The sequence below is a fragment of the Zingiber officinale genome, chromosome 4B (genome assembly GCF_018446385.1).
Source record: "Zingiber officinale cultivar Zhangliang chromosome 4B, Zo_v1.1, whole genome shotgun sequence".
In the NCBI taxonomy this organism is placed as follows: Eukaryota; Viridiplantae; Streptophyta; class Magnoliopsida; order Zingiberales; family Zingiberaceae; genus Zingiber; species Zingiber officinale.
Window position 1 is genome coordinate 130,170,274 of NC_055993.1, and position 25,212 is coordinate 130,195,485.

At 38.6% G+C, this 25,212-nt stretch overlaps 1 non-coding gene across 1 annotated transcript; it reads left to right on the forward strand.

The window, feature by feature from the left end:
* The first annotated feature begins 14,284 nt into the window (after nucleotides 1-14,284).
* TRNAF-GAA lies at nucleotides 14,285-14,357 on the forward strand. The gene has a single exon. It is a non-coding gene; the product is annotated as a tRNA-Phe (tRNA).
* The last annotated feature ends 10,855 nt before the right edge of the window (nucleotides 14,358-25,212 follow it).

Sequence of the window (25,212 nt, forward strand, 5' to 3'; positions counted from 1 at the left end):
TTCATTTCTTAATTTTGTTCTGAAAATTCAACCGACATCCTACCCTTCATCAAGAGCAACGTGGGAGGCAAAACAAGATGGAGACCTAAGACATGCATTAATGATCTCAACTAACCAAAGTAGACAAGTAGGAACAATGCAGACATGTACGTCTCGAGCAGAAGATCTCTCCGTAAGCACGGTCGCCACCGGCCACATTCCTTTCATATACATTCATTCATTCATTCATTTTCATTTATTCATGCATTCATTCATGTGTGATTCTCGTATTGTAAGTTATACCATTTTGTGTTGCATGTGGTATCCATGCTGTGTGAAAAATTAATTGTTGTATTTTATTGAATTGTTGAAGAAAAGATGCTGCCATTTGGAATTGTAGTTCTAAACTATTAATTACGCAGACATAGCACCTGTCTTAATCTTTGACAAACAAACTCGTTAATTGATTACTTAAGCCCAATGTTTCCATAGCCTAGCATGGCACAGCATAGCATAGCATTTCATGGAAAGTCTCCATTTGTTCACGTCGCCGTGACTCGACTCGATCGAGCGTATTTAATGCCCCACCAACCCTGCACCGCTCTCTGCCTTCCTTTTGACTTCGTGGTGCCTGAAGCACGCCACGATGATGGTGATAAGGTTAGTAGTGAGATATGTCATTTATTGAATTACCAGAGAAATATACGATGCAGGAGATAATTAGCGGGGCCACGGCACCAAAGGTTAATAGTCCTATTGAGGTAACAGTTAGATTAATGGGGAGTTATTTTCTAATTCTACAGTGTCCAGACTCCCTGGTAGATTCTCTGATTTTGAAGGGATCTGTGATTCCGGATGTGTCCGGAACTCCCTGAAAGATAACTTTGAAAGGATTCTGACTCCAAACGGATCCCTGACTCCCAGAATCCTTGAAAGATTCTCGGACTTTAAAGAGAACCCATTGAATATTAGTCATCACTCACGGAAGATGTGGATAGTGTAATTGTTTAGTCTGAAAATTATGGGTAATGTCTTTATTTATTTAGGAGGTGTGGGTAATATTATTGAGAATCTCGCAACACATAGAGAATATCGGAATGTAACTATTACTCTATGAACGGTAGATTGATCCTATAGGCACAGGTATACGCATCTACATATCAAAAATCTCAAGTTGTTCTTTTTTATTCTCCTTCCTCTATCAGAAATTAACTTGAACGTCGAAATAACTACGTCAGAAACTCTTGACTGTTATTCAAACTCTTTCTGTCATTTTATTTAGATAACCGATAGTGGAGTGATTAATTGCATATAAAAAATAAAATTAAAATAATGCTGGGATCCTTGGATGGGTACCGAGCATAGGGATGAATAAAAATTTGATAAAATTAAATTAATTATATTAAACGAACTGAATTTAAAAATTTGGTTAATTTGATTTTCAATTTTTTTTTAAAAAATAGTTTATTTTCGATTAATTTGGTTTTATCTTAGTTTTAAATTTTGTAATTCAGTTAAATCCAATAAATCGAATAAAAATATTAATTTAATTATTTTTTATTTAAAAATATAATTAATTAAATAAAATCGTGAGTTTTTAAGTTAAAACTGAATAAGATTTTAAATTTTTAATAAATTCGGTCGAAAATTAAATTAATCGATATTTTATCAGTTTTGTCGATTTGATTTTTATAGAAAAATTCAATCGATTCGATTAATTTAACAAAAAAAAAAAATTAATTTATTCGATTTTTGATCTATTCAATCTGATTTTGATCCAATACCCAATCTTAAAAATACATATTCACAAAGATAAGGATGAATCAAAAATTCAATGGACTGAATTTTGATATATATATATATATATATATATATATATATATATATATAGAGAGAGAGAGAGAGAGAGAGAGAGAGAGAGAGAGAGAGAGAGAGAGAGAGCCAAGGACAATCCTCTTTTAAGATCTGATGAATTGTTGGACAAGTTAGGTTAGCTAGGATGCGCTGGGAGGCTGAGTTAAGTGGTCCAAATTCCAAATGATTCGGAGAGATTCGTGTTTTCTTCAGCAACGCTTAAATGCTTGAATGAGCGATTCAATGGTTTTATACATTAGTAACGCATTGATCATCCATGGCAAATTAAATATGTAGAGAAAGAGAGGATCTTTCATCATTCACAAATTTTATAAATTATGATTCAATATGTCAGCATGAAACTCTAATAAAATTATTGTATCATTCAAATCGAATCCAATTTTATGCTTAAATTTGACTTTAAAAAAATCCAATTTAATTCACTGTGGGACTATTCTTCATTTTCCAAACAATTATTCAGCTGAGAAAAAAGATTATTTCTACTCTTATCCACCGGCTTTCTTCGCCTTAAGTTTTTAGGTGTGCAATGCAGCATGAGTAAGTATCATAGAATTTTTAATTGTGCAATCAAGTATTTATACGCCAACTGTTCATTAATAAAAATTAATTTAATTTTTAAATACTTAAAAAAAAATAAAAAAGACATCCTACCCCTTCACCTTTACCCGGCGCTAAACACAGTGTGAATAAATATGTATTCTTTTTAATTTTGGTTTCACTCCTTCCAAATTACTCACACAAATTTACAAACGTCTCCTTCAGTCCCCTCTGTTTTCCTCTGCTCTCTGCCCTTTATAACCACCTCCGCCTCCTCTCTTCTCTCCTCTTCACAGTTAGCGCTCTCTCTCTCTCTCCCCGCTCTCATGGCGCGAGTCTCCCTCTTCGGAATCCTCCTGCTCCTCCTCCTCCTTCTCGCTCCGCGGTCGACCGCTTCTCGGCCCCTGATCATGGCTTTGCCGGTCGACGGAGGACTGACGGTTCCGCCGGGGGCGGAGCGACTGGCCGAGAAGTACAAGCCGCTGCTGCTCAACTTTCTTCCCAGAGGGAGAAAGCCGCCGGCCGGGCCGGGCCCGGGAATCGACGGCCACCGGAACTAGAAGAAGACGAAGAATACGTATAATTGTTATTTATTTGTTTTTTTCCCCTTTCTCACGCAGGGAGTGGAAAAATAAGTCTAATACATTTTTTTTTTTTCTTTTTTGATCTTTTTATTGTAAGTATTTGAATGATTGCTATCGAAAATTTCTTTTTTTCTTTTTCTATTTTTGCAGTAGTTTATTATTATTTTTATTAGATATCGTCACGTAATCTATGAGGAAAATTTGGGACGGAAATGGGATTTAGTCAAACTTTGACTTTGGAGAGGAGACGACCCCACGCGTACGGGGTAGTTGGCCAACTCCTTTAACTTTTTCTTTTCTTTTCTTCTCTTCTGCTTGAAAATGTGTTACTTGATTTTACAGGAAGGACCTATATTTTCTAAATACCTAAATTATACATTTTTGTTTTTAAAATTTTAAATTATGTATTAATTTTCTAAAATATGCTTTTACCAATCGAGATGGCTGCAAATTCGCGGTCGAGCTGGACATTCAACCGTGCGATTGCGATTTCATGGTCAGGCGTCTGCGGAGAGCTAGCCACCAAATCATGGCTAAGCCGTCGAGCAGTCCCTAACGGCGCTTCGAATGGAGATTTTTTTTTTCTTCTTTGGTTTGCTTCGTACTGGAGGGGTATCAATTCGAAGTGGGGTATCGAACTTCAATTCTAAACTTTGTGCAATTTACTAAACCATGGACTTAAAAGTTCCAAGACCCTGGGCTAAAAGGGCAACCTCTCGGACTAAAGGCATCTCTTTGGAAGGTTTTTATATAGGTTTGTAAGATAAAAAAGTTAAAGGAAAAAAATTATATAAGGTTTGAGATTTGGAGTTGAAGAGTTGAAGTGGAATTTTAAGTCTACGTGTTTTTTTTACATCTCAAAATTAATAATAAGAGTGGAACTGATAATTAATGATGTAGCAAAAAATTGAAAATATAGGATTCATAAAAAAAAAAAAAAAACTAGGAAGTTTGGTAATAGATTTTTATGTTTTGATGCGACATTAAAATGATATATTGAAGACTAAAAAAAATCATATAGAGCTCTCCAATGCTCTAAGTAGCGATGATAATTTCCTTTCAATCTTATAGAAAATTCGATATCCAATCCAAATAGAGAAGGATTTGAAAGGACTAACCAATATTCGATATCGAATCCGAATATCTGATTATATATATATATATATATACTCTTTATTAACTAACTCTCAATTAATTTGGTAAATCTTAAAATTAAATTACGTTAATATATATTTTTTTCTTTTTCACACCGAAAATAATTTTAAGTTTTATTAGTAATTTCCATAGGTGCATGAATCAAGGATCTAGAGTTCAAAACTTTGCGAAATATTATTAGAAAATTTTCCTCAATTATGGTGTATTATTAAAAATAATTAAACAATATTATTCAATGATTATATATATATACACACACGTGGTAATATAATACATAAATAAATATAAATTTTATAAAATGAATATTTTCTGTCAATTAATTAAATAACATTATTCAATAATAATATGATTTATTCTAGAGTGTCGTCCTTACATTTGTAAGGCACTCTTCTTCATAAAAAATTCGGTTTTTTACCGAACCACATAGGTAAGTTTTTGAAATTACCAAATCATGTAAGGTAGTTTTAAAATTATCAAATTACGTACCAATTTCCTATTCTACTATTATCAATTGACTGATTTTTTTAATCAGTCGAATTGGTTTTTCTCTGTGTTGAAACGTCAAAATTTCCTATATATTTATCTATCTCTCCTAATTATATTCATACCCTCAAATATTAATTTGACTCAATATATTAAGAGAAATAATTTTTTAAACCCAAATATGTTTGAAAATTTTAATTCATTTTTAAAAAATTATTGCTCTAAATATATTGAGTCAAATTAATGTTTGAGGACATTAATATAATCAGGAGAGAGAAACGAACATATAGGAATTAGTTTTATGTCAATCCGAGGTCATTTGGTCCATCAGTCGATTTTGTCCAAAATCGATTGAAGGACCAAATGACCTCAGATTAAGATGAAACTAGTTTCTATATGTTTATCTATTTTTTCTAATTATATTCATGCTCTCAAATATTAATTTTACTCAATATATTGAGAGCAATACTTTTTTGAAAATAAATTAAAATTTTCAAACATATTTGAGTTTAAAAAGTTATTGCTCTTAATATATTGAGTCAAATTAATATTTGAGGGCATGAATATAATTAGGAGAGATAGATAAATAATAGAAACTAGTTTCATGTTAATCTGAAGTCATTTGGTTCATCAATTGATTTTATATTTTAACTTTGATATATATATATATATATATAAATTAGTCGACTGATTTACTTAAAATTTTGACGTTTCAGCATAGAGAAAAATCAATTCGAGGGCATGAATATAATCAGGAGAACTAACCAAACACATAGGACATAGTTTCATTTCAATTCGAGGTGGTTTCGTCCATTTGCCGATTTTGCTCAAAACTGGCTGATGAACCAAATAACCTGGATTGATACGAAACTAGTTCCTATATGCTCGTCTACCTCTCCTGATTATATCTATTCTCTCAAACTTCAATTTGACCTAATATGTTGGGAGCAATAATTTTTTAAACATGAATTATTTTTTTAAAAATATATTTGTGTTTAAAAAATTATTGCTCTCAATATATTAGGTCAAATTAATATTTGAGGACATTAATATAATTAGGAGAGGTAGACAAACACATAGGAACTAGTTTCATATCAATTCGAGGTCGTTTGACTCACCAACCGATTTCACCTAAAATTGACTTTGATAAAAAAAGCAATTCAATCGACTGATTAAAAAAAATTAGTCGATTGATTTGCTTAAAATATAGATATTTCAACATAGAGTAAAATCGATTCGATTAATTTAATAAATCAGTCGACTAATTTGCTTAAAATTTTGACATTTTGGTATAGAGTAAAATTGATTCGACTGATCAAAAAAATCAGTCGACTAATAGGGGTAAAACAAAAAATGGGTATGTGATTTGGTAATTTTGAAATTACTCTACGCAATTTGATAATTTTAGAAACTTACCTACATGGTTTGGTAAAAAGTTATAAAAAAATAATTTAATTATTTATATAAGATATTGAACTGATAAGCAAGGGTGATGCTAAAGAATTAACAAGTTACTATAACGAATTCCTCTTTATAAAAAATTAATTTAATATCATACTTAATCTTAACAAAAAAGTCAAAAAAAGTATGCTTTCTCCGCTCGTATTTATAGAAGCTTATTCGCTCATAATGATGTCAATCCTAAGATGCGTGACTAAAGAGATCAGAGAAAATTACCTATGAGAAAAATTCTCAATAATATGTCATAGCTTAGTTTTGAACTCTAGAACCCTGATTGATTAATGAGAAAAATTTCTAATAATACGCCGCAGTTAAGTCTCGAACTCTAGATCCCTGATTGATTAATGAAAAAAATTCTCAATAATATACCACAGTTGAGTCTTGAACTCTAGATCCCTGATTCATGCGCCCATGGAAAATATTAATAAACCTTAAAATTATTTTCAGTGTGAAAAGAAAAAAGGATATTAACGTAATTTAATTTTGGAATTCACCAAATTAATTGAGAGTTAGTTAGTTAGTTAGTAAAGAGTACACATTCTTAATAAAAAAATAGTAAGATAATATATATATATAAAAGATAATCAAAATTGAGATTTTTATATGCTGTTTATAAAAAAAATGGAAAGGAAAAAATATATGAAAGATTAAGATTTATATTCAAATTTCTAAATGAGGAGAGCAAAATAAGAAACAATAATTTAGGATTTACATGGTGAGTGGCGACGGTAGAAAGGGAGGTGGAAGACTGTTAAAATCAAGGGGAGCTAGAGAGGGGGTGATAAAAATGATCTTGCAGTGAAATAACTTGAAGCGAAGAACTCTCCAATGCTAACATAAATGATTTACTTGGTATCCACCTCCTTGAGATGACTAATCCAATGATCCACACAGTGCACACATCTATACTATGGAAACACTCCTCAAAAATAATCTGGAGGCGGAGAAGCCTCGTACAAGCTCACATCACAAAATACAAGAAGAAGAGGATGAGAAGCTGATACAAATAAAATCTTACAAGATTATAACAATGAAACCCTAGCTTACTCTCTTCTTGCTTGAAACCACCTCTTGATCAACTTGGAAATGCACATGCACTTCACACTAAGTCTCCCAAGAACCAACGTTGAGTGTTGTGTGAGAGATATTGTGAAAGAATTCACAAAATCCCTTTTCTAGAGTTCTTCGATGTCTCCCAATCGATTTAGCTTTTTCTTAATCGACTGCCACATCATCTGACCGTCCAACACATGCAGAATAGCTCTTTTTTCAAACCTTAATCGATTTCTGAGTCATCCCAATCAATTCAGAGAGCCTTAATCAATTATCTAATCAATTTCGCAACTCTCTGTTTACTCGCGAAAAGGTCATAATCGATTAGCCCAATCAATTAAGCATTCTTAATCGATTGCCTCAATCAAGTTCCTCTCCTCATGACAAAACACTACTTAATTGATTGACCCAATTGATTAGCAGTGGCTGAATATATTTGCCAATCGATTTAGCCATTATCTTCACGATTTCTTCTTCGCGAATCTCCTGGCCCTAATCAATTCGTTCAATCGATTAGGCTCGACCCAATCGATTAGGTTCGACCCAATAGATTGACCAATTGATTCAGACCCTTTCTGTATTCTCTCAAGAACCTCCTAATTGATTAGCTTAGAGTCAATCAATTGCTCTAATCGACTGACCAACTCTAACCTGCTTAATACAAGTCTAGGTTCTCTTGCCCAACATACAGTCAACCGTGACCTGTTGGGACTCCTCATTGCCTAACATCCAGTAACCCTTGTATTGGTGCAGGTTGCACTAATAATCTAGTTTTTATAGGTCCCTTGATGGCCGACAAGAGGGGGGGGGGGGTGAATTGTCCTGTAAAAATAAACTCAATCCTTTCTCGACTTATAGCTTAATTATGAACACTTGTATTAAGAATTAAGAGACTAATTAAAAAGACAGAGATACAAAGAGAATTACTTGGTTTGCAATCAGAAGATTGCTAATCCAAGGAAAATGAAGCGCACTTATGAAGATCTTCTTTGGACGGAGAAGCCTCTTTACAGAAATTAACGCACAGAAAAATGAAGCTAAACTAACAAAGAGAAGCGTACAAGTGTTGTTTATCAAAATTCTCGTTGTTATAGCTTCTGGGACCAAGGCTGTATTTATAGCCTTGGTCGAGGCGCCTAGAGTGGGATAGAATTCTATCCCCGATGCGTCGGTCAAAGTCCACGTCGATGGTGATAAAATTTAGGTTCCGAGCGCCTGGACCCACAAAGTCAACATGGTTGACTTTTCCAGTCCGAGCCCTCTGCTTCGATTCTGCTCACCTCGGTTCGGGTCTTCCGCTTTGGCTCCGCTCGCTTGGGTGATTTCGGCCATCCGGAATAAGGCTCACCCGAACCCAACTTTCGGCCTTCTCGAGCAGTCTTCCGCTTCGACTTCTAGTCCCTCGAAAATGCCGCACGCTTCCTTCTCGTCCCTCGGACGCACCGAGCCCGTCGGCTCTGTCCTATATCGTCCTTCTCGCTAGTTGCTTCTTTCCCTTGACTTCTTGTGCTCCTAAGTTCCTGCACAGCTGACACAAGACACTAAATAACAACAGGACCTAACTTAACTCGGTTGATCATATCAAAACCTCCACGGGATACTTACAATCTCTTCCTTTTTGATGTGAATAAACCGTAGTTAAGTTAGGGTAAAATAAGACATAAATTAAAGACATGAAATAAATATTCAAATTTTAAGACTTTTAGATATGTAATAGTTTGAAAAATATACCTCCCCCTTAAACTTAACTTCTAATTCTCTCCCTTTGATCACATTCAAAATAGGGGTGAGCTTAAAATAATTAAGAAAATTTACAAGAAAGTCTAGTTGGTGAAAATTTTAATTAATTATAAAGATAAAATTTTCACGAGAACATAAAATAAATTTAAGTGGGAAAAAATTGGAGGTTTAAATAAATTTTTAGGGTAAAAAAACAAAATTAAGTTAAATTAATTTTTAAGTTAAAATAAATTTTAAGTAGTCGTGCAGAAAAATTAAACTTTCAGAAGCTTAGTGATCAAGAATTTTAAATATTAAAAAATGAGTATAAATAATTCACAAAATTTTGAAATTATTTTTCTTGGAACAAAAACAATGAATTTTGCAAAAAAAAAAAAAATGTACATAAAAATATTTTTAAATTAAAAAAAATATGATTTTTGTTTAGAAATTCATAGGAAAAGTAAACAAAAATAACTTTAACTTTTGTCGATGTTGTGTAATGAAATCTTATTTCTCAGAAAATTAAAATCTAACAGAACACATGCTAAGAAATTTATTTGACACTATTAAAAAAAAGTAGAGCATGCGAATAATTTAATTTAGGCATGATTTCGGAACCCAATATAGGTTTCTACCTACTGGGTTAATTAAGTATTTTCTAGGGATATAAGTTTTTGTTACTTTTCTGATTTGACCTTTGTGAAATCTATAGTACCAGTTTAATCCATTATAGTTTCTAACATTTAAAACAGAAACATTTGAACATGTAGAATTTTTTAAGTTTTTTATTTGTTCCTTTAATTTAGCATTTTCAAGTTTTACTTTTTCAAAATCTTCTATTAGACATGATTTTGCTAAAAAAAATTTTATTTCTAAATTTTTATTTTTAAATTTATCATTTTTACTTTTTAACTTGCACATTGATTTTCCATAAATTTAATACCAAAATAGAGTTGATTGGGAGGTAAGACGTATACCTTACTTACCATATCAGACTTGAAGCCTGAGTCTCCCCCTGCTTCGCTGTATTCATCTAAAGTCACTCCCCCTTCATCGATACTAACTTCTGAGGTGCTTTGCTCTTTATGGCTCGCCATCAGTGCTAGTCCGACATATTTTTTTATTTCTGACTCAGATGATGAGCTTTCGTCCCAAGTAGCCTTTAGATTCTTGCGCTTGTTTTGCTTGAGCATCTTGTCTTTTTCCTTTTTGAGTTCTGGGCAGTCCTCTTTTATGTATACTTTCTTTTAACACTGGTAGCATCGAACCTTTCTTCTATTTCTTGGATTTTTCTTGTTCTGTATTTCTTTAATTTGTTAGATGTAAAGAATTTTCTAAATTTTCTTACCATGTAAGCTTCTGATCTCCTTCTGAGTCTGACTCGGGTTCATCCTTCTTGGTTGCATTTAGTGCCAGAATCTGGCTTGACTATTTTATTGTACCTGCACATTTGATTTCATGTAATTCTAAAGTAGAAAATAGTTCCTCTAGGGTACTTACTTCCAGGTCCTTTGAGATGTAGTAGGCGTCGATTATCGAGGTCCATTCTGGAGTCCTGGGAAAGACATTGAGTGCGTAGTGTACCGAGTCCTGGTTGGTTACCATTTCACCGAGGTTTTCGAGTCCGGTGATTAGTTCTTTGACATTTGTGTGTAGATCGGCTACCTTCTCACCTCTTTCCAGACGGATATTCATCAGTTTGTTCCAAAGTATGTTTCGTCTTGTTAGCTTGTCTTCGGATGTGCCTTCATGGAGATCCAGGAATTTTTTTCAAAGTTCTTTGGCCAACGACTAGCTTCCGATACGGTTGACTTCTTGAGGCGGCATCACACTCAGCAAGTGATACTCCGCTCTGTTATTTGCTACAGAATCATTTTGTTATTTCTTTGTCTGAAGACTCTCCTCCTTCTCCTCTCCGTTTTGATTTGTAGGAACTACAAAACCATACTTGATTATTAAACGAATCTCAAAGTCATTTTTTAGAAATACCTCCATTTAGCGTTTCCAGTGTGCGAATTCTCCCTCAAATTTTGGTGGAACGATGTTTGGTCTGTCCATTGGTTTCTTTGCTTCGGTCGACGGTTAGTCCTTCTGAAGCATCCTCACTTTGATACCAATTGTAGATCCCTTGATGGCCGCCAAGAGGGGGGGGGGGTGAATTGTCCTGCAAAACAAACTCAACCCTTTCTCGACTTATAGCTTAATTATAAACACTTGTATTAAGAATTAAGAGACTAATTAAAAAGATAGAGACACAAAGAGAATTACTTGGTTTGTAATCAGAAGATTGCTAATCCAAGGAAAATGAAGCGCATTTATAAAGATCTACTTCGGGCAGAGAAGCCTCTTTACAGAAATTAACGCACAGAAAATGAAGCTAAACTAATAAAGAGAAACGCACAAGTGTTGTTTATCCAAATTCTCGTTTTTTAGCTTCTGGGACCAAGATTGTATTTATAAACTTAGTCAGGGCACTTGGAAGGGTTTCAGACGTCTGGAGTGGGATAGAATTCTATCCCCGACACGTCGGTCAAGTCCACGTTGATGGTGATAAAATTTAGGTTCCATGTGCATGGACTCCGAGCGCCTGGAATGTGTCCGGGCGCCCGGACCCACCAAGTCAACATGGTTGACTTTTTTGGTCCGGGTCCTCTACTCCGGTTCTGCTTGTCTCGGTCCGCTTCTTTAGCTCTTACTCTGCTCGCTTGGATGATTTCGGCCATCCGGAATAGGGCTCACCTGAACCCAACTTCCGGCCTTCTCGAACAGTCTTTCGCTCCGGCTTCTTGTCCCTCGGAAATGCCGCACGCTTCCTTCTCGTCCGCCAGCGTACTCTTTCGCAGCATCTCATCCCTCGGACGCACCGAGCCCGTCGGCTCTCTCCCGTGTCATCTTTCTCGCTAGCTGCGTCTTTCACTCGACTTCTTGTGCTCCTAAGTTTCTGCACACTTAGACATAAGGCATCAAATAACAACAGGATTTAACTTGACTCGGTTGATATCAAAATCTCCATGGGGTACTTACAATTTTAATGGATGACAAATAGGTTAAAGTTAAATGTGGTGTTTGTTTAACCTTTCTACCAAGTGTGTAGGAGTTAACTGGTCTAAAAGACTTGACATCAAGTTGAAATCCAGCTAGGTCCGCAGGACCCGATAGCTAGTACGAAGTTTAGATTGGTCTGCGGGACCCAATATCTGGCGGGAAATTTGGTTAGGTCCGTGGGACCTGACAATCAGTCGAAGTCTAATTGGGTCTACAGACCTGACAACTGCGGGAAAACCTGGTGGGTCAAAGGTAAGTCAAGCGACTATAGTTGGTAAGTGGAGGTAAGCAACTAGAGGAGAGATTCAGTGAGGATGTGTTTCCCGATAAGGGAACTATAGGCGTCAATCCAGCTTAAGTCCATTTAGGAAACCTAAGTTGAGACCTTAATTAGATGCTGGTCACAAGGAGATAAGATCTAATTATCACTACTATTTTATTATGTTGTGTTAACTCTGTTTTACAGGGTAAATATATTTACTATTGCATGGACTAACCTTTTTACAGGGAAGAAGCTGCTGAAGAAAAGGAGAGTCCGAGCGTCTTGACCAGGCTCTCCCAGGAGAGTGTCGTTGGCACCCGGGCGGTCCAGGCACCTGGAATCGGTCTAGATGCTCGGACCCAAAAAAAATGTAAAAGCTGATGTGGAGCGCGTCAAATGGCCGAGCCACTTGGTCCAGGCGCCCGGAGGGGTTCCAAGCACCCGGAATGAGCCTATATAAAAGCCTTTGACCAGGAGCTTAAAAACATCAATGATTACAACTTTCATATTCAAGTGCTGCTCCGAAAAGTCTCCGATAACATTGAAAGACTACTTCGAAGTTCGCGGAACGAGAGACCGCATTTTGTTTCCTTTCTATTTGTTAGTAACTTTTTTATAATAGTTCTTGTACTCAACGTTTGTAACACTTTTTGTGAACTGATAGTGATTGCCCAATGAAAGCACTCTACGAGTGCAGATCTTGGAGTAGGAGTCGGCAAAGGCTCCGAACTAAGTAAAACTTGGCCTTGTAAGCATTGTCCTTTATTCTTTCACTGCGTACCTATTTTTAGTCGCGATTTTTTGACGATCACTATTCACCCCCTCTAGTGTCTTTCCGATCCGACACCTTGATCCGCTGGGACTTCTCAACTAAGTCTTTGGTTAATTCTTTGACCCACTTAGACGTTTCTCCTCGTGTCAAGTGTTCGGTCTTCTATGATCCACTTGGACTTCTAAATACCATGTATTCGATCAACCTTTAACCCACCCAGATTTTGATCCTCATGCCAAATGTCCGGTCCTCTATGACCCACTTGAACTTTTTCCACCTAACTTCACTCACCAGAGTTTTCTTCTGTCTAGCTTCACTCACTAGGACTATCTAACTGTCTGACTTCACTCACCAAGATTTCTTTCTACCTAGCTTAACTCACTAGGACTTCCCAACTGTCTGACTTCACTCACTAAAACTTTCCATTTGCCTAACTTCACTAACCAGGACTTTCCATTTGCATGACTTCACTCACTATGACTTTCCATACCAAGTGTCCGCTCCTCTATGACCCACTTGGTTTTTCTTCTTCTACCAACCATCCCGTTGGTTTTGGTCTATCCCTTGCCTAACCTTTAGTTAAAACTTTTCCAGTCAAGTATCTAGTCAACCTTCACCTATTTAACTACTCTCCCATATCAAGCTAGTTAACCATTGACCAGTGGAGAATTGTTCCAACAATCTTTTAAATGGACAATTATATATACAATCTCCATATATTGTCAAACATCAAAATTCAAACTTAAGTCAAACTGGAAAACTATGAACCAGGGACAATTGCACTAACCACGATGCCAAAGAAGCGATGAGAGACGAGTAGGATGAGATGCGAGTAGAAAAAGATTTAGGTTTAAGGTTTAAAAGCTCACAACCCAATTCATTTTTATTAATATTTTTTTAATTAGTCCTAGAAATTTTTAAGTTTTTTACATTAACCCCTACAAATTTTAAATACTTAAAATTTTCCCTAAACACATTTGGAAAAACGTATCCTAGTCGTATCCTTGTCGTGTCCAAAACATATCCACATGGTCAAACCTCAAAAAAATCCATGACATATTTTTGGCTGTATATGATATGTGTATTTGTGTATTATATCCATATCCGTATAGTATCCGTATCCGATACTTCCAAAACAAAGAAATTTTAGACTATCCACGCTACACAGCACTCAACATAACTTAATATCAAATCCTTTAAGCAGAACTGGTAGTCTACCTTTGTCCACAAAGCATTCCAAACTCATTTATATGTGAATATGTTTCGTAATTATACATACAATCTTCTAAAAGAAAAGTCATTTACTAAAATTGTTATAAAAGTATTTAAAATAGAATTCCTATTATAAAGTCATCAGCGGGGATAGCTCAGTTGGGAGAGTGTCAGACTGAAGATCTGAAGGTCGTGTGTTCGATCCACACTCATCGCATCCCTTTATTTTTTTTTAATTTTCGGGCAATGATCTGACGATGACAGAGTTGAAGAACGAGAATCCCTTGACGGTGTTTTTTTTCCTTTTTCACTACTCTGGTGAGCCCTCTACTTTATACTAATGACTCTGCTTTAGCCTAAAATTAAATTACGTTAATATTTTTTTTATTTTCACATCGAAAATACTTTCAAGGTTTATTAGTAATTTTCCTATATGCACAATCAGGGATTTGGAGTTCGAGACACCAGGTGTCCGATCAACCTTTGACCCACCTAGATTTTCCTCCTCATGCCAAATGTCTGGTACTCCATTATCCACGTGAACTTTTTCCATCTAGCTTCACTCACCAGGATTTCCTTCACTCTAGCTTCACTCACGAGGACTTTCTAACTGCTTAGCTTCACTCACTAGGATTTTCTTCTACCTAGCTTCACTTACTAGGACTTTCCAATTATCTGGCTTCACTCACCAGAACTTTCAATTTGCCCCGACTTCAATTAATAGGACTTTCCATCCTCCCGACTTCATTCACTAGAACTTTCCACACCAAGTGACCGTTTCTCTATGACCCACTTGGTTTTTCTTCTTCTGCCAACCACCTAGTTGGTTTTGGTCGTTCCCTTGCTTAACCTTTAGTTAAAAGTTTCCCAATTAAGTATCTAGTTAGCCTTGACCTATTAAACTACTCTCCTGTATCAAACTTGTTAACCTTTGACCAGTGGAGAATTGTTCCAAAAATTTCTGAAATGGACAATTATATCTACAATCTCCATATATTGTTAAACATCAAAACTCAAGTTTGAGTCAAACTGACCAATTTTGAACTAGGGAGAATTGCACCAACCACGATGCCAAAGAAGCGATGAGAGACGAGTAGGATGAGATGCGAGTAGAAAAAGATTAAGGTTTAAATTTTAAAAGCCCACAACCCAATTTATTTTTATTAATATTTTTTAATTAGTCCTAGAAATTTTCAAGTTTTTTCAGTTAACCCCTATATATTTTAAATACTTGTAATTTCCCCCAAACGTATTTGGAAAAACGTATCCTAGTCGTATCCTTGTCGTGTCCAAAACATATCCACATGGTCAAACCTTAACAAGGTCCATAACATATTTTTGGTCGTATATGATATGTGTATTTACGTATTATATCCATATCCGTATAGTATCCGTATCCGATACTTCAAAAATAAAATTTTTTAGACTATCCACGCTACATAGGACTCAACATATTTCCTAAACAGAACTAATAGTCCAGTCTTGTCACAAAGCATTCCAAACCCATTTATGTGTGAATACGTTTTATAATTATACAAACAATATTCTAAAAGAAAAGTCATTTATTGGAAAATGTGATAAAAGTATTTAAAACATATTTCCTACTAAAAGTCATTAGCAAGGATAGCTTAGTTGGGAGAGCGTCAAACTGAAGATCTGAAGGTCATGTGTTCGATTCACACTCACCGCATTTTTTTTTCATTTTCGGGTGACGATCTGACGACGATAGAGCAAAAGAATGAGAAGCCCTTGACGGTGCTTTTTTTTTCCTTTTTTTTCGCTGCTCTGGTGAGCCCCCTACTTTATACTAATGACTCTGCTTTAGCCTAAAATTAAATTACGCTAATGTTTTTTTATTTTCACATCGAAAATACTTTCAAGATTTATTAGTAATTTCCACAGACGCACAATCAGGGATTTAGAGTTCGAGACACCAAGTGTCCGATCAAACTTTGACCCACCTAGATTTTCCTCCTCATGCCAATTGTTCGGTCCTACATGACCCACTTGATTTTTTTCCACCTAGCTTCACTCACCAGGGCTTCTTTCTACCTAGCTTCACTCACTAGAACTTTCTAACTGTCTGACTTCACTCACTAGGATTTCCTTCTACCTAGCTTCACTCACTAGGACTTTCCAATCGTCTGGTTTCACTCACCAGAACTTTCCATTTGTCTAACTTCACTCATATGGACTTTCCATCCATCTGGCTTCACTCACTAGGAGTTTTCACACCAAGTGTCTGTTCAACTATGACCCACTTGGTTTTCCTTCTTTGCCAACTATCCCATTGGTTTTAATCTTGCCCTTACCTAATCTCTAGTTAAAACTTTGCCAGTCAAGTATCTAGTCAGCCTTGACCTATTTAACTACTCTCCCGTATCAAACTGGTTAACCTTTGACCAGTGGAGATTTGTTCCAACAATCTCCCAAATGAAAAATTATATCTAAAATCTCGATATATTTTCAAATATTAAAATTCATGTTCGAGTCAAACTAGCCAACTTTGAACTAGGGATAATTGCACCAACTACGATGCCAGAGAAGCGATGAGAGACGAGTAGGATGAGATACGAGTAGAAAAAGATTAAGGTTTAAGGTTTAAAAGCCTACAACCCAATTTATTTTATTAATATTTTTTAATTAGTCCTATAAATTTTCAACTTTTTTCAATTAACCCTTATAAATTTTAAATACTTAAAATTTCCCCCAAATGCATTCGGAAAAATGTATCCTAGTCGTATCCTTGCCGTGCCCAAAACATATCCACATGGTCAAATCTCAAAAAAGTCCATGACACATTTTTAGCCATATTTGATATGTGTATTTGTGTATTATACCCATATTTGTATAGTATCCATATCTGATACTTCAAAAATAAAAAATTTTAGACTATCCACGCTACATAGCACTCAACATTACTAAATATCAAATCCTTTAAACAGAACTGGTAGTCTAGCGTTTCCACAAAGAATTCCAAACCCATTTATATGTGAATATGTTTCGTAATTATACATACAATCTTATAAAAAAAAGTTCATTTATTGGAAACTGTTATAAAAAGTATTTCCTATTATAAAGTCATTAGCGGGGATAGCTCAGTTGGGAGAGTGTCGGACTGAAGATCTGAAGGTCGTGTGGTCGATCCACAATCACTTCATATCTCTTTTTTTTTTAATTTTCGGGCGATGATCTGTCGATGATAGAGCTGAAGAACGAGAAGCCCTTGACGATGCTTTTTTCCATTTTCGCTGCTCTAGTGAGCCTCCTACTTTATATTAATGACTCTGCTTTAGCCAAAAATTAAAATATGTTAATGGTATTTTTATTTTCACACAAAAAATACTTTCAAATGTTATTAGTAATTTCCACAGATGCACAATCAGGCATTCAGAGTTCGAGATACCAGGTGTTCGATCAACATTTGACCCACCTAGATTTTCCTCATGCCAAATGTCCGGTCCTTAATGACCACTTCAACATTTTCCACCTAGCTTCACTCACCAAGGTTTCCTTCTGCCTAGCTTCTCTCATGAGGACGTTCTAACTGCTGACTCCACTCACCAGGATATCATTATATCTAACATCACTCACTAGGGCATTTCAACTGTCTGGCTTCACTTACAAGAACTTTCCATTTGCCTAACTTCACTCACTAGGACTTTCCATCTGTCTAACTTCACTGACTAGGACTTTCCACACCAAGTGTCTGTTCCTCTATGACCTACTTGATTTTTCTTCTTCTGCCAACCATCCCATTGGTTTTAGTCTTGCCCTTTCCTAACCTTTAGTTAAAACTTTGCCAGTCAAGAATCTAGTAAGCCTTGACCTATTTAACTACTCTCCCGTATCAAACTGGTTAACCTTTGAACAGTGGAGAATTGTTCCAACAATCTCCCAAATGAAAAATTATATCTAAAATCTTGATATATTTTCAAATATTAAAATTCATGTTCGAGTCAAACTAGCCAACTTTGAACTAGGGATAATTGCACCAACTACGATGCCAGAGAAGCGATGAGAGACGAGTAGGATGAGATACGAGTAGAAAAAGATTAAGGTTTAAGGTTTAAAAGCCCACAACCCAATTTATTTTTATTATTATTTTTTAATTAGTCCTAGAATTTTTATCTTTTTTCAATTAACCCCTATATATTTTAAATACTTGTAATTTTCCCCAAATGCATTTGGAAAAACGTATCCTAATCGTATCCTTGTCGTGTCTAAAACATATCCATATGGTCAAATCTCAAAAAATTCCATGACACATTTTTGGCCATATCTGATATGCGTATTTGCATATTATATCCATATCTGTATAGTAACTGTATCCGATACTTCATAAATAACAAAAAATTAGACTATCCACGCTACATAACACTCAACATAACTTAATATCAAATCCTTTAAGAAGAACTGGTAGTCTAGCTTTGTCCACAAAGTATTCCAAACCCATTTATATGTGAATATGTTTCGTAATTATACATACAATCTTCTAAAAGAAAAGTCATTTACTGGAAACTGTTATTGATCCTGCCCGAACACTGAGTCGATGAAGACTGGGGACGTGGCGCTCTCTGCTGCCTCCGGGTGATCTCCTCAGTGACGTGGACCTCCAGGGAACCTGTAACAAAGCCGGGTCGGGAAGGGGTTCCCGGCGATGGCCCTCCGACGCTCAAGTCAGGCAGCGACAAGATGAAGCAAAGGCAAAGTAAAGAGACTGTGGCTACAGTAGAGGAGAAAAACCATACCTCCGTCGAAGTCCGGAGGTCTTTATATAGAACCCTGGAGAGGCGCGTGCACGCTTCCCGAGGTATGCACGTTCCTCAAAGCAGACCTCAGAATGGTTGTATCAGAAAAGCATATCTGACGCCATACCGCAACTATCCGAGCATATCTCTGGCACGACAGTGGAAACTTCCACCGTACGATCCTCAGTACGGCCTGACCACCGACCATGTTGTTTGTCGGCGGCAGGTGTCTCGAGAAGGATATCATTAGCTACCCTTTTTGTCCTCTTCTAAGTCTTTTGTCTCTTACCGGGTCGGACGGGATGCACGCGCGGCCTCCAGGGCGCTTGGGTGCGTACGCGCATCGGACCGGGCGAGAAGGCCGCTCGGTCAAATACTCGGACGGGAGTACAATCTGGTTGATCCGCGGTTCGGCCGAGCGGATCATCCGCTCGGCATGACGGTTCCTCAATAAGGGAACTTGCGAGCGTCGGAAGCTCGACCCTAGGTCGAGATGTCACGCGCCGACCCGGGATTTACTCTGGCTAGTTGGCCAGGCGACTTCCCCACCCTGCTCAGCTGGGACTTTGACTCTCTCGTGTCGTTGACCCCTTCCTATGTGGGCCCCCGATCCTTACCACCGGATCACGTGCCTTTCCTTCAAGTCTAGTCGAAGGAGGCCGCAAGTCTGACTGACTGGACTATTGGCTTGGTGATACGTCTGCCGCTCGGCTACCAATGTTGGTGTCTATCCAATCAGGAACTACGGAAGTGGGCGATGCCGCTCGGCATGACCCCTGCCGGCACTTGGAAAGTTTTGTTTGCCAACGGTTGTCCTACCGCTCCGACATTGGTCAACGCCGATGTCCCTAGAATCTCCTCGAAATTCGTACAAATCCTCGCCATTAAGGCCGAGCACGCGACCACGCCTGCGTAATGGTGCTCATTAAATGCGACCCGTGAGTGGGCGCCACGTGGTCACGCAGCCGTCACCGCTCGCTCGAGCTGTCAGGGCTGATGTGACCTTTGGCCTTTTGAATTCAACTGTCAGATCTGCACCTCGGATCCCGTGACCTGGATCGGACGGCTCCAGTCGATCGAGCTCAACGTTTATAAGGACATCTCTTCTCCCCCCAGCCGCTTCGCGTTATCACGTGCGCGCATCCGAAGGCTTCTGTTCCATCTTGCTCAGTGCTCCGGCGAACTCGCTTTTCAGCGCTCCGACAATCCTTTGCCTCCGCCATCCTTTCCTATAAGGAATCCCTGCCCTTTATCTTCTTCTTTGTACTTTCTTTAGTATTTTAGCAACCTCTGTTTGTTCGATACTGTTCCGACCTTCTCTTTCACCCATCCTTCTGTTCTCTGGTTCTCGCTTTTTCTACTATTCCGACGATGGTGAGCACCTCGCAACCATCTAATCCCTCTCCCGACCTTTGGTATACGACCATGGAGAGCCGGTTCGATGAGGGTGACGCGATAAACTTCATCCGTGACTTCAAACTCCCATTCGCCTATAGATTAATATTAGCTACCTCATCCGATTGGCCACATGACCCGCCGCCCGACACTACTTGTTTCTTCCGAGACCAGTTTATGGCCGGTCTGTGCTTTCCTCTACATCTGTTTATCCTTGAAGTGTGTAATTACTTCCGCCTTCCGCTCGGCCAACTCATCCCAAACTCATTCAGGTTGTTGTGTGGAGTGGTCGTCCTCTTTAGGTTGCACGACATCCCCTTAGTCCCCCAAGATTTTCCATTATTTCTACGATCCCAAACAGTCTGAGTGGGATACCTTCCTCTTCCAGTCGCGGATCGGCCTTGTTTTCTTCGAGAAAATGCCGACCTCGAATAAACATTGGAAGGAGTATTACTTTTACCTTCGTCTTCCCGAGCTGCCAGCTTTCTGAACCAAATGGCAGATCGCCGTGCCGACCCCGCCGGACCTAGGTAAATACAAGAGCCAGCCGGCCTACCTCCATGCATCCAACCAACTGGCCGGGTAGAAGTTCAACATCCATAAGCTGCTTTGTGAGGGTGTGCTGTACATATTCGAATTAAGTCCGATGCGAACAAAGCTTCTGAGCAGCATGGGTAAGCGTTTTCATCGCTCCCTTTCCTTTTGATCTAACTGATTTATTCTTCTTTTATGCAGCTGACATCATGTGGCGCGCCAAGGCCGCTGATCGGATGAAGTTGAGGGCCGCCGAGATAGAGGCGACAACAGTTAAGGAAATGGCCGACCGGGTTATTGAGTCGGTCGGCTCACACGAGGGTGAAAGCGAAGAAGATCCACCTGCCGTCGGAGAGTCTGCCGTTCAGGAACTTGCAGCCGAGGCGGTCGGCGATGCTACTTCGTCTGCTGGACATCCTACGCCGGAGGACTCTGGGCCCTCGATCGACGACGCTCCGCTGGTGACACGCAAGCGGCGCTGGACGGATCCCCTTGCCCGTTCGACCACATCTGTGGAACTGGTGTCAGAGCAAGTCGGCGATCCTTCTGCAGCAGTTGACCCAACCCTTGTTTCGGTCGAGGCAATTTCCTCGGATCGAACTCCCTCACAACTCGATCTACCAGTGGCCTCCCTCGAAGCACAACCCGTTAGTTCTCTTCCCCGAGCCCCTCGTCGGCTTAGGCGCTCGGGCATAATCTCCGCTCCGCTTGGCGAGTCGTCCGGTCGTTCAACTTCAGCCCAGTCTGATCCGAGAGACCGTCGAGTGATTAAAGCTGTTCTACATCTCCCAACAGAAGAATTCCTTCTGGCAGCTGATCGGCCGACTGCCCCGTACATCAGATCACCATCCGCGGGCCACTTGCCAAAATATGGGAGGATGCGAGGGCCCGCGTTGCCTTGATGACTCCCGGTTAGCTCGGCGACAACCACTTGCAGCAGGCTACCGGGGTACGTCCCTCAAACTACTATATGACTATTTTACTTGGTTCTTGATATTATTTCGTCTGAGCGCAGAATTGGGTGGAGAACATCGCGGTCAGCAACCGCCTGACGGCGCCGGAGGAAGAGTTGAAGAAACTTCAGATTTCTGGAGGGGCGCTGGCTCAGGGGTCCTCGTACGCCATGCTTCGAACCGAGCTGAACAAAACAGAGAAACTGTTGGTGGCCAAGCGGCACAAGTCTTCTGGCCTGGAAACCATAGTAGCTGGGCTTGAAGCCCAAGTTAAGTCTCATGACCAGGAGATCAAGCTGGCGACTAACAGGAAGAATAGGGTCGTTTCTGATTTAGAAGCAAAGAATGTATAGGCCCGAGCGCTGGAGCAACGCGTCCAAGAACTGACCGACTTGCTGTCCACCGAGCGAGAAAGCCGCTTGGCTGATGAAGCTAAATTTCAAGGAGACAAGAAGGATCTCCAGGACGCCCTCAAAGTTGCCCGAGCTGCCTTCAAGGAGTATCAAGACGGCGAATCAGGCCGTTTCACGATGATGAGGCAGAACTATTTCCGCTCGGACGGGTTCGGCGAGAAGTTCAGTGATCGACTAGCCCTAGCCTTTGAGGAAGCCATCCAGGCTACAACTGCTTATCTGAAGGCTAAGGGTCATCTCCCACAGACGACGCCAATTTGATCCTGTCCGAACGCTGAGTCGATGAAGACTGGGGACGTGGCACTCTCTGCTGCCTCCGAGTGATCTCCTCAGTGACGTGGACCTCCGGGGAACATGTAACAAAGTCGGGCCGGGAAGGGGTTCCCGACGACGACCTTCCGACGCTCAAGTTAGGCAGCGGCAAGATGAAGCAAAGGCAAAATAAAGAGATTGTGGCTACAGCAGAGGAGAAAAACCATACCTCCGTCGAAGTCCGGAGATCTTTATATAGGACCCCGGAGAGGCGCGTGCATGCTTCCCGAGGCATGCATGTTCCTCAAAACATACCTCAGAATGGTTGTGTCAGAAAAACATGCCTGACGCCATACGACAACTATCTGAGCATATCTCTGCCACGACAGTGGAAACTTCCACCGTACGATCCTCAGTACGGCCCGGCCGCCGACCATGTTGTTTGTCGGCGACATGTGTCTCGAGAAGGATATCACTAGCTACCCTTTTGTCCTCTTCTAAGTCTTTTATCTCTTACCAGGTCAGACGGGATGCACGTGCGGCCTTTAGGGTGCATGGGTGCGTACGCGCATCGGACCGGGCGAGAAGGCCACTCGGTCAAATACTCGGACGGGAATACGATCTGGTTGATCCGCGGTTCAGCCGAGCGAATCATCCGCTTGGCACGACGATTCCTCAATAAGGGAGCTTGTGAGTGTCGGAAGCTCGACTCTAGGTCAAGCTGTCACGCGCCGGCCCGGGATTTACTCTGGCTGGTCGGCCAGGCGACTTCCTATTAGTATGTATACTAAAAGCCTAGCTTTTGGTATAAACATTTATCTAGAAATAAGAATCACATTGGTCAAATGTATACATTTATGATAAATGTAGTTGTTCAATTAATTTATATTGTAGATAATTGGTGTGTGGTGTCACACACAGAGGATCATGTTATCAGTACCTTATAAATTATAAACAGTAGCTCACGACCAAGATGGAAAGGAACAAACCATTGGAAGGTCGTAGTGTAATTAGGTATTAGTTTATCTTAACTATATAATTACACTAGTACACTTAGAGTGTATTGAGTAGGACCATTAGAGGTCATTTTTTTTATACTGACTTTATAAAGGAACAAAGACCTCAGTTATTATGGAAGTGTGTGCTCTTAATCCTAATATAATAACAAGTACATAAATTTGATATTTATTTCTTTAATTTATCAATGGGTGAGATTTAGTTCGATAAATCAATAAGACCGATAAGTTGGGAAATGATATCACTTTTAGTGTGTGTTGTTGATTATAGAAGGAAACTGTGTCCTAGTGATCTAGATTGATAATGTCCCCAAGAGGAGCTCATAAGGATTGCCATGTTAAACCCTGCAGGTGAACTTAGTCCGACATGACGATAAGGTTGAGTGGTACTACTCTTGGACTAAGATACTAATTAGGTGAGTTGTCAGTGACTCATTTAATTAGTGGACATTCGACATCTTAAATACAGGGAGACTAACACACTCATAATAAGAAGGAGCTCAAAATGTAATTTGGGATTGGTGCGGTAGTTCAATAATAGTTCTTTAGTGGAATGAATTATTATTGATGAAATTAAGTTGTGTGTTCGGGGCGAACACGGGAATCTTAATTTCATCGGGAGACCAAAACCAATTCCTCCTCTCGGTCCCTATCGTAGCCTCTTGTATATAGAGATTTATACCCACCACATACCCACCTTCTTACCCATCCAATAGGGTCGGCCAAGCTAGCTTGGAACCCAAGCTAGGGCCAGCCAAGACCAAGTGGATGAGCCAAGTTGGTGGCCGACCAAAGCTTGGGTCCCAAGCTTAGGTGGCCGGCCACTAGAATATTAAAAAGGATTTTTATTGAAATTATTTCTTATGTGGATATCATGTTTTTAAAAGAGAGTTTAAAAAATTAAAAATTTCTTTTTATAGCTTTCTATAAAATATTAAGAGAAGAGATTAATCTCTTTCCTTATTTGTAGATTAAAAGGATGGTTTTAATTTTTGGTAAAAATTTTCCTTATTTGTAAATCATCTACATGTTTAAAAGAGAGTTTAAAATTTGAAATCTTTCCTTATTTGTTGATTAAAAGGTGGATTTTAAATTTTAAGAAAATTTTCCTTTTTAACCATGTTCATGATTTAAAAGAGAGTTTAAAAATTAAATATTCTCTTTTATAAGTTTCTACAAGAGATTAAGAAAAGATTTGATATCTTTCCTTATTTGTAGATTAAAAGAGATTTTAATTTTTAGAGATAACTTTCTTTTTATCCACATGTTTAAAAGAAAGATTTTAATTGATAAAATTTCCTTTTTATTAACCAATCATGAAGGGATGAAAATTATTGAAGAATTTTTTTAAATTTCTGGAGACAAATTAGGAAGTTTTAATTAGTTAAAACTCTCCTTGATTGTAGCTTTAATATGGCAGACCATTATAATTGATGAGAAGAAAATTGTTTTTAATTAAATAAATTTTCCTTTTCAATGGCAAAAGAATTAAGGAAGTTTTTATTAAAATTTCCTTATTTGGCAAGACCAAGGATTATAAAAGAGGGGGTAGAGGAGGTTTCATGGCTAACGACTCTATTCTATTTTCTCCCTCTTTTCTTCCTTGGTGTGGCCGACCCTTCTCCTTTTCTCTCTTCCTCTTGTGTGGCCGAAATCCTTTATCTCTTGGAGCTTGGAGGAGGTGGCCGGATCTAGCTTGAGGAAGAAGGAGAGAAAGCTTGCATCCCTTGGAGCTTGGTTGGTGAAAAAAAGTTCTTC